The 14564-nt window shown below is 41.2% G+C and overlaps 1 long non-coding RNA gene across 1 annotated transcript; it reads left to right on the top strand.

Annotated features, from left to right (window-relative positions):
- The first annotated feature begins 10877 nt into the window (after positions 1–10877).
- LOC126064307 (uncharacterized) lies at positions 10878–12396 on the top strand. Its single transcript, XR_007514472.1, has 3 exons — positions 10878–11082; positions 12179–12198; positions 12300–12396. It is a non-coding gene; the product is annotated as an uncharacterized LOC126064307 (long non-coding RNA).
- The last annotated feature ends 2168 nt before the right edge of the window (positions 12397–14564 follow it).

Raw genomic sequence — 14564 nt, 5'->3', positions numbered from 1 at the left:
ACAGTGGCTGTAATGGTTGTTATATGTCAGCTTGGCTGGGCCATGATTCTCAATGGTTTGGCAGTTATGTAATGATATACTTTGGGAGTTGTGTAATGATGCAGTCATCCTCCATTTTGTGAGCTGATGTGGTCATCTTGAATTTTTGCATAATGCTGATTTTCACATAACGACCCAGTCTTTGGAACTCAACCGCATCAATAAGTGAGGAGTGGGTGTATCAGGCTACCTACGAGTGTGTCATTGTGAGGAAGACACCAGGCCCATTCTCATCAATAGTTAGAATGGCTTTCACAGGCAGTGAGTTACAGTCATGAGGACAGTATTATGTGGCTCAGATGTCTCGAAAGATATCCGTTAAAGTTATTTTTAAACCTGTGGCAGGTTTTCCTATAGATACTTATGAACTCCAAAAATAGCGTAAAATAACATCATTTGCAATTATCATTCACCTATTATAAATACAAAGAGGAAGCAAATTTTTAAAAATAACTTTCAAATGATTCTGATCTTTTAAAAAGAATTTCTGTTTTGCCTAGAGGTAAAAGAGAAACTTACTCATTCCTTCTTTGTTTTAACAAATATTTATTGAGCAATTACTCTACATACAGCATCTGGGTTACAAAGAAGCTTAAACTTTTTAACATGTGAAAAACTAAACAATATATAGCAATTGCCAAATTGATGGTATAGATAAAAGCTAAGAAAAGGGAGATAGGTCTTTGGACTTTCAAAGTTTAGGAATCCATCATGCTCATGGTTATCATGACTATCAATAACCACTCTTTTCTGAGAACCTAATAAACTCCAAGCAGTATCATATATGCCATAATGATCTCATTTAGTCTTCAGTCTGATCCCATGTGGTAGTTACTGATAACCTCTTTTACAGATGAAAGAATTTTCAATTCCAAGACATGAAGTTAAGTAATTTATCCAAGATTACCCAGCTAGAAAGAGTAGAGGGATTAAGACTGGGCACTTAATCACTATTACGTACCCTAAGTTATCTTCCCAATCCATCAACAAATCCTCATCTGTACTTTCAAAATATATCCTGAATCCTTCCCCTTGTTACTCATCCGCTGCTAATTCCTGGTTGTGTCACTGTCATCCCTCATATGGTTCAGTGCAGCCACCTCCTAACTAGAATCCCTGCTTGCATCTGTGCCCTTCACAATCTACTCTTCACACAGCAGCCTGAGGGAGTTTTGAAAAAGACAAATAAAAACAATAGAAAGAATCAACACGGCTAGAAGTTGGTTCTTTGAGAGGATCAATAAAGTTGACAAACCTGGCCAAACGGACAAAGGAAAAGAACAAGAAGATGCAAAGAACCAAAAGAAGAAATGAGGTGGGTGACACTACAACAGAACCAACTGAGATAAATAGGATCGTAAATGTTAATATTATGAAAAATTCTACTCCAGCAAATTTGAAAACCTAGAAGAAAGGGACAAATTCTAGAAATGCATTACCTACCTAAACTAATACAAATAGAGGTAGAAAATGTGAACAAACCTATAACAAAATAAGAAATACAAGATGTCATCTACAGCTCCCCCTCCCCCACCCCCTGAAAAAACCAACAAAAAGCACCCTGGCCCAGATGGCTTCACTGGAGAATCAAATCAAATGTTCAGAGAAGAGTTGATACTAGCACTACTCAAACTATTCCAGAACACAGGAAAGGAAGGAATACTCCGTAATTCATTCTATGAAGCCAGCATAACCCTAATACCAAAGCCAGGCAAAGACACCACTAAAAAAGAAAATTATAGACCAATATCCTTCATGAAAATTCTCAATAAAGTTCTAGCCAACAGAATTCAACAGCATATTTAAAAAAATCATGATCAAGTGGGATTTACACCAGAGATGCAAAGATAGTTGAACATTAGAAAACCAATCAATGTAATTTATCGCATAAATAAAAAAAAGAAAAAGAATCACACAATCATCTCAATCAATGCAGAAAAGGCATTTGATAAAATCCAACACCCTTTCCTGATTAAAACTCTCAGCAAAATAGGAATAGAAGGGAAATTCCTTAACATAATTAAGGGCATGAGTGCAAAACCAACAGCCATTATTCTCAATGGAGAAAGATTGAGAGCCTTCTCCTTAAGAACAAGAATGAGACAAGGATGCCCTTTATCATCACTCTTATTCAGTATTGTAGTAGAAGTCCTAGATAGAGCAATTAAGGCAAGAAAAGGAATAAAATTTATCCAAACTGGAAAGGAAGAACTAAAACTATCCTTATTCACAGAAGACATGATCCTATACATAGAAAATCCCAGAGATTCCACAAGAAAGTACTGGAACTAATAGAAGGATTCAGTAAAGTGGCAGGGTACAAGATCAACGCACAAAAATCAGCTGAGTTCTTCTGCACTAACAAGGAAGACTTTGAAAAGAAAATCAAGAAATCAATACCATTTACAATAGCCCCCCAAAGGATAAAATACCTAGGAATGAACCAAACCAGGGATGTAAAAGACTTATACAAGGAAAACTATAGAACACTACTGCAAGAAACTAAAAGAGATCTACACAAATGGAAAAACATCCCATGCTCATGGACTGGAAGACTTAACTTGTGAAAATGCCAATACTACTCAAACCGATCTATAGGTATAATGCAATCTGATCCAAATCTCAACCACGTTCTTAAATGAAATGGAAAAACTAATCTCCAACTTTATACAGAAAGGAAGGAGGCTCCGAATAGCTAAAGCGATACTGAAGAGCAACAAAGTAGGAGGCCTCTCACTTCCCAATCTCAAAACTTATTATACATTCATGGTAATCAAAACAGCCTGGCACCAGTTCAGTGACAGACGCATAGACCAATAGAACAGAGTTGAGAACCCAGGAATGGAAGTGCGTCCACCTACATATGGGCAGCTGATCTTTGATGAAAGCTCAAAATCCATTCAATCGGGGAAGAAACAGCCTCTTTAACAAATGGTGCTGGCAAAAGTGGATATCTGTATGCAGAAAAACGAATCAGAATCCACATCTTACATCATGCACAAAAACCAACTCAAAATGGATCAATGACCTAAATGTTGAAGCTAAAACTATAAAGTTCCTGGAAGATAACATAAGGTCAAAACTAGGGGCCTAATTTTCAGCGTAAATAGTCTATCAAACAAAACTAAAAATGCACAAACAACAGAAGATAAATTAGACAACTCCTAAATATTAAATGCCTAGGCTTATCAAAAGAGTTTAAGAGAGTAAAAAGAGAACCTACAGGCTGAAAAATATCTTTGGCAATGACACACCTGATAAAAGTGTAACCTCTAAAACATATAGAAACAACAAAAACACAAGCAATCCAATCAAAAAATGGGCAAAGGACATGAGACACTTCACTGAAGAGGACATTCAGGTGGCCAACAAATACGTGAAAAGATGCTTGCAATTGTTAGCCATTACAGAGATGCAAAAGAAAACTACAATGAGATACTATCTTACCCTTGCAAAAATGGCAATGATTGAAAAAAAAAAAAAGAAAAACAAACAAAAGCTGGCAGGGTTGTGAGGGGATTGGAGCTCTTAGACATTGATGGTGGGACTGCAAAACGGTACAGCCACTATGGGAAAACAGTATGGCACTTCCTCAAAAAGCTAGAAATGGAAATCCCTTCTGATCCAGCAACCCCGCCCTTAGGTACATGATCTAGAGATATAAGCGCAGTAGCACAAATAGACACACGCACCCATGTGCATTGCACCGTTATTCACAACAGCAAGAAGGTGGGAACAACCTAAATGCCCATCAACAAATGAACAAGTTGTTTTATATACATGCAATGGAACACTATGTAACTGTAAAGAATAATGAAGAGTCTGCAAAACATAACGTGGATGAATCTGGTGGGCATGCTGAGTGATATAAGTCAATCATAAAAGACCAGACATTGTACAGTCTCACTTTTATCAAAAATCAAGTACAGATGTACACACAGAAAGCAACGTTCCTTCATGGTTACCAGGGATGGGAGGGGGAGGGAAGAAAAATCACTTTCTAGATAACCAAACTGAAAAAAACAAGCTGGTGGCTGTCGAGTCAATTCCTACTCATAAGCGAGTAGGGCTGCCCCACAGGTTTCCAAGGCTGTGACCTTTCAGAAGCAGACTGCCACGTCTCTCTCCTAAGGAGCAGCTGGTGAGTGCGAACTGCCGCCTTTCAGTTAGCAGCTGACGCTTCAATCGCTGTGCCACCAGAGCTCCTTTTCTAGATAACGGACACTTATTATTTTTGGTTATGGGTGAAGCCTGCACAGCTTGTCTAAGGTAAATGAAGACACTGAGAAGTACACAATAATAAAGGACAATTTTGGTAAATGCTATAACATATAATTTTGCAACAACAATAGTAACACCCCAAAAATATGGGTGGGAGTTACATAGGTAGACATGTATGCATGTATGTGTGGGTTACATAGGTAGACATGTATGCATGTATGTGCGGGTTACATAGGTAGACTTGTATGCATATATGTATATAGGAAGGTAAACGTGAGTATCTGGGGGTACATGTACAGGTGTACCTGTGGGCGTATGTATGTACATGTTTATGTTCACTGTGTATGTAGTCATATATGTAATAAACCACACAGAGGGCATGGTTATGGCTACTTCCTAGACATAACCAAACACCTGGTGAGATTGGCTTACGGGTTTGAAGGCTTGGGACCATAGTCTCATGGGGCAACTCGGTCAACTGGCATAACATAGCTCATAATGATGTTCTACAACCTAGTTTGGTGAGTAGCATCTGAGGTGTTAAAAGCTTGAGAGCAGCCATCTAAGATACAAATGTTTGTCTCTACTCATCTGGAACAAAAGAGAGTGAAGAAAACCAGAGTCAAAGAAGAAATTCGTCCACAGGACTAACAGCCAATATAAACCACAGCCTTATCTAGCCTGAGACCAGAAGAACTAGATGGTGCCTGGCTACCACTACCAACTGTTCTGACCGAGGACACAGTAGAAAGTCCTGGGCAGAAAAGAAGAAAAATGTAGAATGAAACTCAAATTCCTAAAAAAGGCCAGACTTATCTGACTGATAGAGACTTGAGAAACCCCCGAGACTATTGCCCTAAGATACCCTTTGAACTTGGAACTGAAGCAATTCCCAGTGGTCAGCTTTCGTCCAGGGTATATTGGCTTATAAAATAAACAATATCACCTGGGAATACTGTGCTTTCTTAAATAATCAAGTATATGAGACCAAACAGTCAACAATTACTGTAAAACAAAGAAGAGAAGCTAAGGACGGGAAGGGAAGCTAGATTAATGGGAACAGAACACACAGAATGGAAATAATGAGGATGTTGACACCTTGTGAAAAATGTAACCAATGTCACGGAACAAGTTGTATAAAAATTGTTAAATGAAAACCTAATTCGCTATGTAAACTTTCACCTAAAACACAATCCCAGTGCCATCGAGTTGATTCTGACTCATAGCGACCCTATAGGACAGAATAGAACCACCCCATAGAGTGTCCAAGGAGCGCCTGGCAGATTCGAACTGCCTACCCTTTGGTTTGCAGCCGTAGCACTTAACCACTACCCACCAGGGTTTCCAAAACACAATACGATATTTTAAAAGCATAAAATAAAAATAAAAAGACAAATAGCTCCTCCTTTAAAGTTCCCCAGTGACTTCCCATCACACGTAACATAAACGCCAGTGTCCTTTACAAGGTCTGTGGTGCCCTGTGTGATTTGGGCCCTGGCTACCTCTTTGTCTTCAGCTCCTAATTCTCTCTGTGTTGCTTACTCCAATCCAGCCACACCGACTTCCTGCTGTTTTCCGCACACACCCGAGAACGTTTACACCTCAGGGTCCTTGCATAAGACTTGTATGCTTGACTTCCAGATAGCCACATGGCTCCTGTTTTCACTCCGTCTCATCTCTGTCCAAGGAAATCTGCTCACGAAGACCTTTTACATTGTGTGTGGTGGTGGAAATCACAAGGAAGGTGAAAGAGAGATGCCAAAAATCAAGAAGAAATAAGAAAACTGGCTATATGAACAGCAATGTGGAAAGAGCAGAAAAATAAGATGCTGTTAGAAGAATGGGAAACAGGAAAGACTGAAAATGCAGTATCAATCACTGATGCAAATTAAAATCACACGACCACACACGATGGCTTCATGAGGATATGTACTTGCTTCAGGACATGTGTCAATATGGTTGGGGGTAGGAGTGTGGGTCAAAAAAGAAAGGTCTTCTCTGAACGCTACACCCTATTAAAATAGTGCCATCTTCCATTCTCTATCTCCTTCACCTTCATAGCAGCAATTACGATGTGGCGTTGTCTAATATGGAGCTCCGGTGGCACAGAGGTTAGGAGCTACAGCTACTAATCAAAAGGCTGGCGGCTCGAATCCACCAGCCGCTTCCTGGAAGCCCTATGCAGCAGCTCTAGTCTGTCCTATAGGGTCACTGTGAGTTGGAATCGACTCAATGGCAATGGGTTTTTATTGTCTAATGTATTTATTTGTTGATATGTTTATTACTTTGTCTCCCCCACTAGAATATAAATTGCATTAGGCCAGGAACTCTGGTTCACCACTGTATTTTTGTGTGTGTGCACGTGTGTGTGTGTGACTAGAACAGTGTCTGGCACATAAAATTTCTGCTTCCAAGTCCAGTAATGTTTCTATTATCAATCCCTCTAAAACCCACTTACTTTTCAAATAAAAACACCTCACATGTTAAGTAGAACACACAGCTAAATTCAGTTTATAGAAATAATATTAAAGAAAGAAATTAAATTCCCGAAGAATTTAGCTGAGCTGTTCAAACATCTCATAAAACACTTAAAAAAAAAAAAATAGATAATGCGTGCAAATGTGAGCACCCAAGGGCTTATTCTTCGGAGGTTGCTGAGAATGTCATTACTCACCTTGGAGTGGGCCGACGACCTTTCTAGGCCAACTGACATTCCGTCACTGACGTTCTAAAATCCTTGATATTTTGAAATTCTTCCCCGTAAATCACCAGAGTCTCTTGGTTTATGGTATTTTAATTAAGGAAAGATTGATACCAGCTCCTAATTCAGGTCAGAGCATACTTTGAAGTAATCGGATTGTTAACAAAAAGTCTATCGTGCTTGAGAGAACGTTACAGGGGAAACCTCAAAGCTAAGAAAGAGGAAGCAAACTCAGGCTACATTTGCCATCAACTGTAGATGTTTCGAGGGTTCAAGGGATCACAATTTGGGGAGGCATGATTCTTCTGCTTTCTTTTTCTTATCACTAATGTGATTTTCGGGCTTTCTACCGGCTAGTCTAATGAGCCCGAAATTCTCCCTAATGGTCACACCGAACGTCACGGTTGACCCAGGAATAAGAAGGCAGCTGCCTAGTTGATTGACAGCCAGGGCACAAATCCACAGGGACATTTCCTCAAACTCAACATTCTAGGCTTTCTGTTTAATAATTCCAAACAATCTGTCTCTGCCTAGATGCTTGTTTCTGATTTTGTGCATAAATAGTCACATGACATCGGTGAGCGTCTTTCCCTCCCTGGTCGCTGACACGTCACGGTTGACATCGAAGCTGAGAAGGATGAAGCACCTGTCTCCACACCCCGTCTACACAAGGTGGTCATTTCTGACGGTGTTGCTGCTGGGACAAACAAACGTCAACGGCTTCAAACCGAGCTGCTGCAACAGAGGCTCACAGGATTTTGAAATGCGCTTTGAGATTGTTTCTGGTGAATGCTTTCATTATTCCTTTTGATCATGAACATGTGTCAAATTGACATTAATCACACGCTGTTTGCTGTCACCTCAGAAATGTCTCCGTCTGTAAAGGCCAAGCCATTTCCTATCAATAACATTAGGCTTCCTTGAGGTCTGCCTCTCACTTCCACATGTCCAACCTAATTCCTCCTTTTGTGGAACACTCAGGGAATCTCACAGGTGCTTTGAAAGTGAAGGAAACCCTGGTGGCATAGTGGTTAAGAGCTATAGCTACAAACCAAAAGGTTGGCAGTTCAAATCCACCAGGCGCCCCTTGGAAACTCTATGAGGCAGTTCCACTCTGTCCTATAGGGTTGCTACGAGTCTGAGTTGAATAGACTCGACGGCAATGGGTTTGCTTTTTTTGGTTTCTGACAATGGAGAGACCTTAGACCTGCATGAGAAATGCCAAGGGTTGAGGATCCATGTCTGCTGCCCTGAAAGGGTCACCAACCTTCCATCTAATAGAAGTCCCTGGCTGGCATAAACGATTAAGTACTGGACTAGACACCGAAAGGTTGGTGGTTTGTATCCACTCACTGGCAACCCTGAAGAAAGTTCGTGTTGATCTACTTCTGAAAAATCAGCCACTGAAAACCCTATGGAGCTCAGTTCTACTTGGACACATGTGGGGTCTCCGTGGGTCAGAGCTGACTCAATGGCGGCTGGTACCGGTTCCTTCTAATGGTGGTGATACAGAACCACTAGGCCAGATGTTTTTATGTATTATTGTTGGATTTACCCAAATCTGTATCAACTTTACTCATGATCTGTTAACCAAGGGAAACATTTACTAGAGACCAAATATGTGTTAGATACAGTGCTAGGCAAAGGGTATTCGGTGTGTACAAGACGGACCTGATCTATGTTCACAGAGCTCATTGTATGTTAAACCAGCAGTAACATCAACAACTGTAAGATTACAAACTGTGATGAGTTGCATAAAGGAAACCTCCCGGGCATCATGAGATAGTATAACCCACCTTTAAAGGATGGAGCTCAGGCCCACTGTCATGTGTCTGAAAGAGTAACAACAACAGCAAAAAAGAGTTGCTCTTGAGTCGATTCTGACCCATGGTGACCCCACGTGTGCAGAGTAGAACTGTGCTCCTTAGGGTTTTCAGTTGCTGTGATCTTTTGGAAGTAGATTGCCAGGCCTGTCTTCTGAGGGACTTCTGGGTGAGTTCAAACCACCAACCTTTCGGTTTGAAGTCCAGCAACCATTTGTGCCGCCCAGGGACTCAGCCTGAAAGAATAAACCTGTTGCCATCAAGTTGATTCCAATTCATAGCAACCCTAGAGGACAGAGTAGAACTGCCCCATAGGGTTTCCAAGGAGAGGCTGGTGGATTGGAACTGCTGACCTTTTGGTTAGCAGCCGTAGCTGTTAACCACTACGCCACCAGGGTTTCCGTCTGAAAGAATAGGAGCATGAAAATCAGTCAACCCACTGATTATTTAATCGCTAGGTAGTAAGCTCCGTGAGGGTAGGGATGGCGCGCACCTTGTTTACAGCTGTGTCTCCAGAGCCATGGAGAGAACCTGGAACGATGTGGAATGACTGATCTAAAATAAGACAAAGGTGGGAATCAGATTGCTCAGCGTGGGAGGTGGAAGAGAGGGAGACCAGTAGGCAGGATGGCTTGATAAGAGAGGGAAGCTTGCTGACCACATACGGGTCTCAGACCCCACATCTCAACCTTAAAATATTTTTCTGACTAGATGAATTATTAGCTTACTTGGTCTCAATTTTATTATAAAGCAGGCATAGATATAAGAATTCAGCATACAATAGAAATTTTATTTACTTAATACCCCACTGTGTATCCATAACAATGAATTATCCCTTTTAAAGGAAACGAGAATCATCATTTTGGATTTGACCCAACTCGAAGCTCAAATACTCTGAAATTATTTGTGAAATATCCCTTTAACTTTGAGCCTGGAGCTGAGCTGCAGTGGCAGTACCATCTTGTGATGCATGTAATTGATGACAACCTGAAATATGGCAAAGCCACCAAGCCCAGGACAGGCACGGCCATTATAGATGTTTATGTGACGAGGGCCAACATGCCACCGCCTCCAACCACCAATGCTGAAAGTAAAGAGTTATGGAATTTAATTTGGTCTGTGTATGGGAAATATTCTGCTGTAAACTCGGGTTTCATCTAGAAAGGTTACTCAGGGCAGTGCCTTCACCCACATGCCTTTTAGGCACAGTGTTACCCCATCCTCCACCAGGTAACATTTTAGTGTGTGTGTGTGAATCTGTGTGACTGATGGCGCACACCCATTGCAGATGGAATCCAGAGGAACCCCAAGCAGCAGACTATGTCTGAATGACCTGCAAGTCCTGCCCATCACAAGGGCCCACTACTCAATGAATTCTGCAGTTAAAAACTGGCACTTGGCATTATTATTCTCCAGTAGCCATGCAATTCATAATGGGCACCGACCACCTGCCAGGCACTGTACTAGCAGCTGATATTCATTTTATCTAGTCTGCACTCCGGCCCTGTGAAATTCAGCAGATGCTTTGTATTTTATTATTTCAAAAATAGATATGCAAAGCCTCTGCAAAATTCCGAAATGTCACTCAAGGGAAAGCCTGCTCAGTTGACTTTGTGGTTAGTGTACTTTAATGTACTCCTTTGAGATAGGAGCCTTTCTTTTAAACAACACGGGTGGTTAAGTCTTTCCACACGAGTATTTGATTTTCAACAACGCACTCTTCTCTCGGGCTACACCACAGGGTTTATTGTGCGTAGATAATAGGCAGACAGGATTCAAAGAGCCTCGGATACCATCTAGCTCAACCCCTTGATTTTACTGATGAGAAAACTGAGGGCGGAGAAGAGAAATGATTTGTGCAAGATCACAGAGCATTTGCTGCATACGATTCAAGGCTTCAGGTCCCTCAGGTGGTGCTTTCTTCTCTGTGCTAGGGCCTTGCTCAGCAGCATCATCTGTGTGCTTAAAAAAAGACATGGTCTGCGTCTGTACCCCTTTTCTGTATGGGACCACTGTTCTACACTGATGCTACCAGGTGTGAACAGACACTCTGAAAACAGGAACTAATGCTCCGTTTGCTTTGAAATAATATTTCCCAGCAAAAAAAAGGTCTGACCATTGTGTACACAGGTATCAACACGTACAAACCCAGTGACTGGTGCATTTCTTTTGTCTTCATTCCGATGGCTGTTTTTTGGCTGGATTGGCTGCCTGGGTATGTTTCCTGCTTTGGCGATATGGCAACATTAAGGAATGCTGTCAGAAAATGGCCAAGGACGCCTCTAGGCCCAAACCCAAGTGTGTGATTCATCTTCTCTCTAAGCTTCTTAATGAAGAGTTGAGGCCAATTGGGGTTTGGTTATCTTACTCTGAGGGCTTCTACCTAACTTTGCTTTTGGGGAGCATAGAGGAAAATACTTAGGATATAAAACTCAGTGATCCTTTTCACCACTGGTCCCAAGCATGCTCTATCTCAGAAACATTTGGGGAGCTTTAAAAATCAACATGAGCATATTTTTGGGTTCTATATTAGAACATGGAGCCCTGGTGGCACAATGGTTAACAGCTCGGCTGCTAATCAAAAGGTCAGCAGTTTGAATCCACCAGCCACTCTTTGGAAACCCTGTGGGGCAGTTCTACTCTGTCCTGTAGGGTCGCTATGAGTTGGAATTGACTCGACGGCAGTAGGTTTTTTTTTTTAATATTAGACCATGGAGCCCTGTTGGCGCAGTGGTTAAGAACTTGGATGCTAACCAAAAGATTGGCAGTTTGAATCCACCAGCTGCTCCTTGGAAACCCTGTGGGGCAGTTCTACTCTGTCCTGTAGGGTTGCCATAAGTCAGAATCAACTCAATGGCAAGGTTTTTTTTTTTTTTTTCTTTAAATATATTAGAACATCTAAGTAGATTCTCTGCGAGACTATGTTTTAAACAAATAAATTTGTGAAGCAAACAAGCAAACAACTCACATGTCATTTTGATGCATGCAGCTTCATGGACAGGTGTCTGATAAGCACTGTGAACCAGCCCAGGGACAGGTGATAGCCCAGGTGGCCTCTCCATTTCAATCTATGTCAAGCAGGGCCAAAAGAAGGGACAGAAAATGCAGTTGCTTTCATCACCATCCAAAAATATTTCTTCTGGGTGAAGGACATCATGGCTTCAAAAATAGAGTTGGGTATAAATTTTATTTGACTAAGTAGAGTTTATATATGGTACAGGGAATGGGGTGGGTTAATAAAGACCATTTTATTACTCCTCATGTAGTGTTTCTTTTTCCTTGTGGTGAGGGAGCTGTGATGATGGTCATATGCATGCTACAAAAAATTAAAATTCTTTTTTGCCATATGGCAGCAAAATAAGCTGATATTTTGTCAAATTTTCTTTTCTTACAGAGGAATGAAGTATATTGCAGGTAAGATACAGACTGCTAATTGTTAAACGATTATGTTTGAATTGTGTGATTTTTTTAAAGCCACTCATCAGATGACTGACTTTTTTTTTTTTTTTGAACAGGAGACAGAAATCAAGAGGAAAATCTTGTCACAGGAAACAAATAAAAAATTAGAAGTACTGACAATAAGTACAATTTTTGATCACTGTACAGCAGAAGAAAGAGGGCCACCTTTTCTCTGGAATTGCTGTTTGATGAAATGTTCCTCCACATTGCATTATAGGAAAGGAATAAAATAATTTCAGTTTATTTGCTTCTGTTGAATGTCCATGGATTACAGAACTAGAATTCCAGGTCCAGCCTTAGACTTTGGCTTACCTCAAAATTGGCCTCAAATACTTATGTGCACTTAGCAAAAATAACTGTGTTGTTGAGGCTGTGGAGAGATTGGAACACTTTTACAGTGCTGGTGGGAATGTAAAATGGTACAACCACTTTGAAATCAATTTGGCGCTTCCTTAAAAAGCTAGAAATAGAACTACCATATAATCCAGCAATCCCACTCCTTGGAATATATCCTGGAGTAGTAAGAGCCTTTACACAAACGGATATATGCACACCCATGTTTACTGAAGCACTGTTTACAATAGCAAAAAGACGGAAGCAACCGAGGTGCCCATCAACAGATGAATGGATAAATAAATTATGGTATATTCACACAATGGAATACTACGCATCGATAAAGAACAGTGAGGAATCTGTGAAACATTTCATAACATGGAGGAACCTGGAAGGCATTATGCTGAGTGAAATTAGTCAGTTGCAAAAGGACAAATATTGTATAAGACCACTATTATAAGAACTTGAGAAATAGTTTAAACTGAGAAGAAAACATTCTTTTGTGGTTACACGAGGGGGCAGGGAGGGTGGGAAAGGGGAATTCACTAATTAGATAGTAGATAAGAACTACTTTAGGTGAAGGGAAAGACAGCACACAATACAGGGGAGGTGAGCACAATTGGACTAAACCAAAAGCTAAGAAGTTTCCTGAATAAACTGAATGCTTCGAAGGCCAGTGTAGCAGGGGCAGGGTCTGGGGACCATGGTTTTAGGGGACATCTAAGTCAATTGGCATAATAAAATCTATTAAGAAAACATTCTGGATCCCACTTTGAAGAGTGGCGTCTGGGGTCTTAAACGCTAGCAAGCAGCCACCTAAGATGCATCAATTGGTCTCAACCTACCTGGATCAAAGGAGAATGAAGAACACTAAAGATACAAGGTATAACGAGCCCAAGAGACAGAAAGGGCCACATGAACCAGAGACTACATCATCCTGAGACCAGAAGAGCTAGATGGTGCCCAGCTACAACCGATGACTGCCCTGACAGGGAACACAACAGAGAACCCCTGAGGACGCAGGAGAGCAGTGGGATGCAGACCCCAAATTCCCATAAGACCAGACTTAATGGTCTGACTGAGACTAGAAGGACTCTTGTGGTCATGGCCCCCAGACCTTCTGTTGCCCCAGGGCAGGAACCATTCCTGAAGCCAACTCTTCAGACATGGATTGGACTGGACAGTGGGTTGGAGAGGGATGCTGGTGAGGAGTGAGCTTCCTGGATCAGGTGGACACTTGAGACTACGTTGGCATCTCCTGCCTGGAGGGGAGATGAGAGGGTGGAGGGGGTTAGAAGCTGGGGAAAAGGACATGAAGAGAGAGGGTGGAGGGAGAGAGCGGGCTGTCTCATTAGGGGGAGAGTAATTGGGAGTATGTAGCAAGGTGTAAATAAGTTTTTGTGTGAGAGGCTGACATGATTTGTAAACTTTCACTTAAAAAAAATTATAAAAAAAAAAACTCCATTGTTGTTGTTTGGTGCCATCGAGTCAGTTCTGCCTCATAGTGACCCTATATGTACAACACAATGAAACACTTCCCAGTCCTCATGATCGTTGCTGTGCTTGAGCCCATTGTTGCAATTCATCTCATTGAGGGTCTTCCTCTTTTTCACTGACCCTCTACTTTACCAAGCATGATGCCCTTCTCCAGGGACTGGTTCCTTCTGATAACATGTCCAAAGTACGTGAGTAGTCTCACCATCCTGAAGACAAATGGAAATCCAAAGTTATCCACCATTAATAAAAAAAAAAATCTGTATTTGATAATAGATTATACATGTGGTAGCTCTGAACAAGTTCTTCAATCCTGAAGTTTCTTAGCAGATGGTAAAACCTACATCCTGAATTGGCTGAGGCCCATTATTAGGTGATCCACATAAGCACCTGTACAAGGGTAAGGCTGTAGAGGAAGTGTAAATGTGGAGAAGAACAAGAGAGGACATTGTTAGTCTTCACTTTCTACCTGCCTCCCCACATACCGAGGACAT

This window comes from Elephas maximus, chromosome 20 (assembly GCF_024166365.1).
Source record: "Elephas maximus indicus isolate mEleMax1 chromosome 20, mEleMax1 primary haplotype, whole genome shotgun sequence".
NCBI classification, from domain to species: Eukaryota; Metazoa; Chordata; class Mammalia; order Proboscidea; family Elephantidae; genus Elephas; species Elephas maximus.
This window is presented reverse-complemented; position numbering and strand designations above follow the sequence as displayed.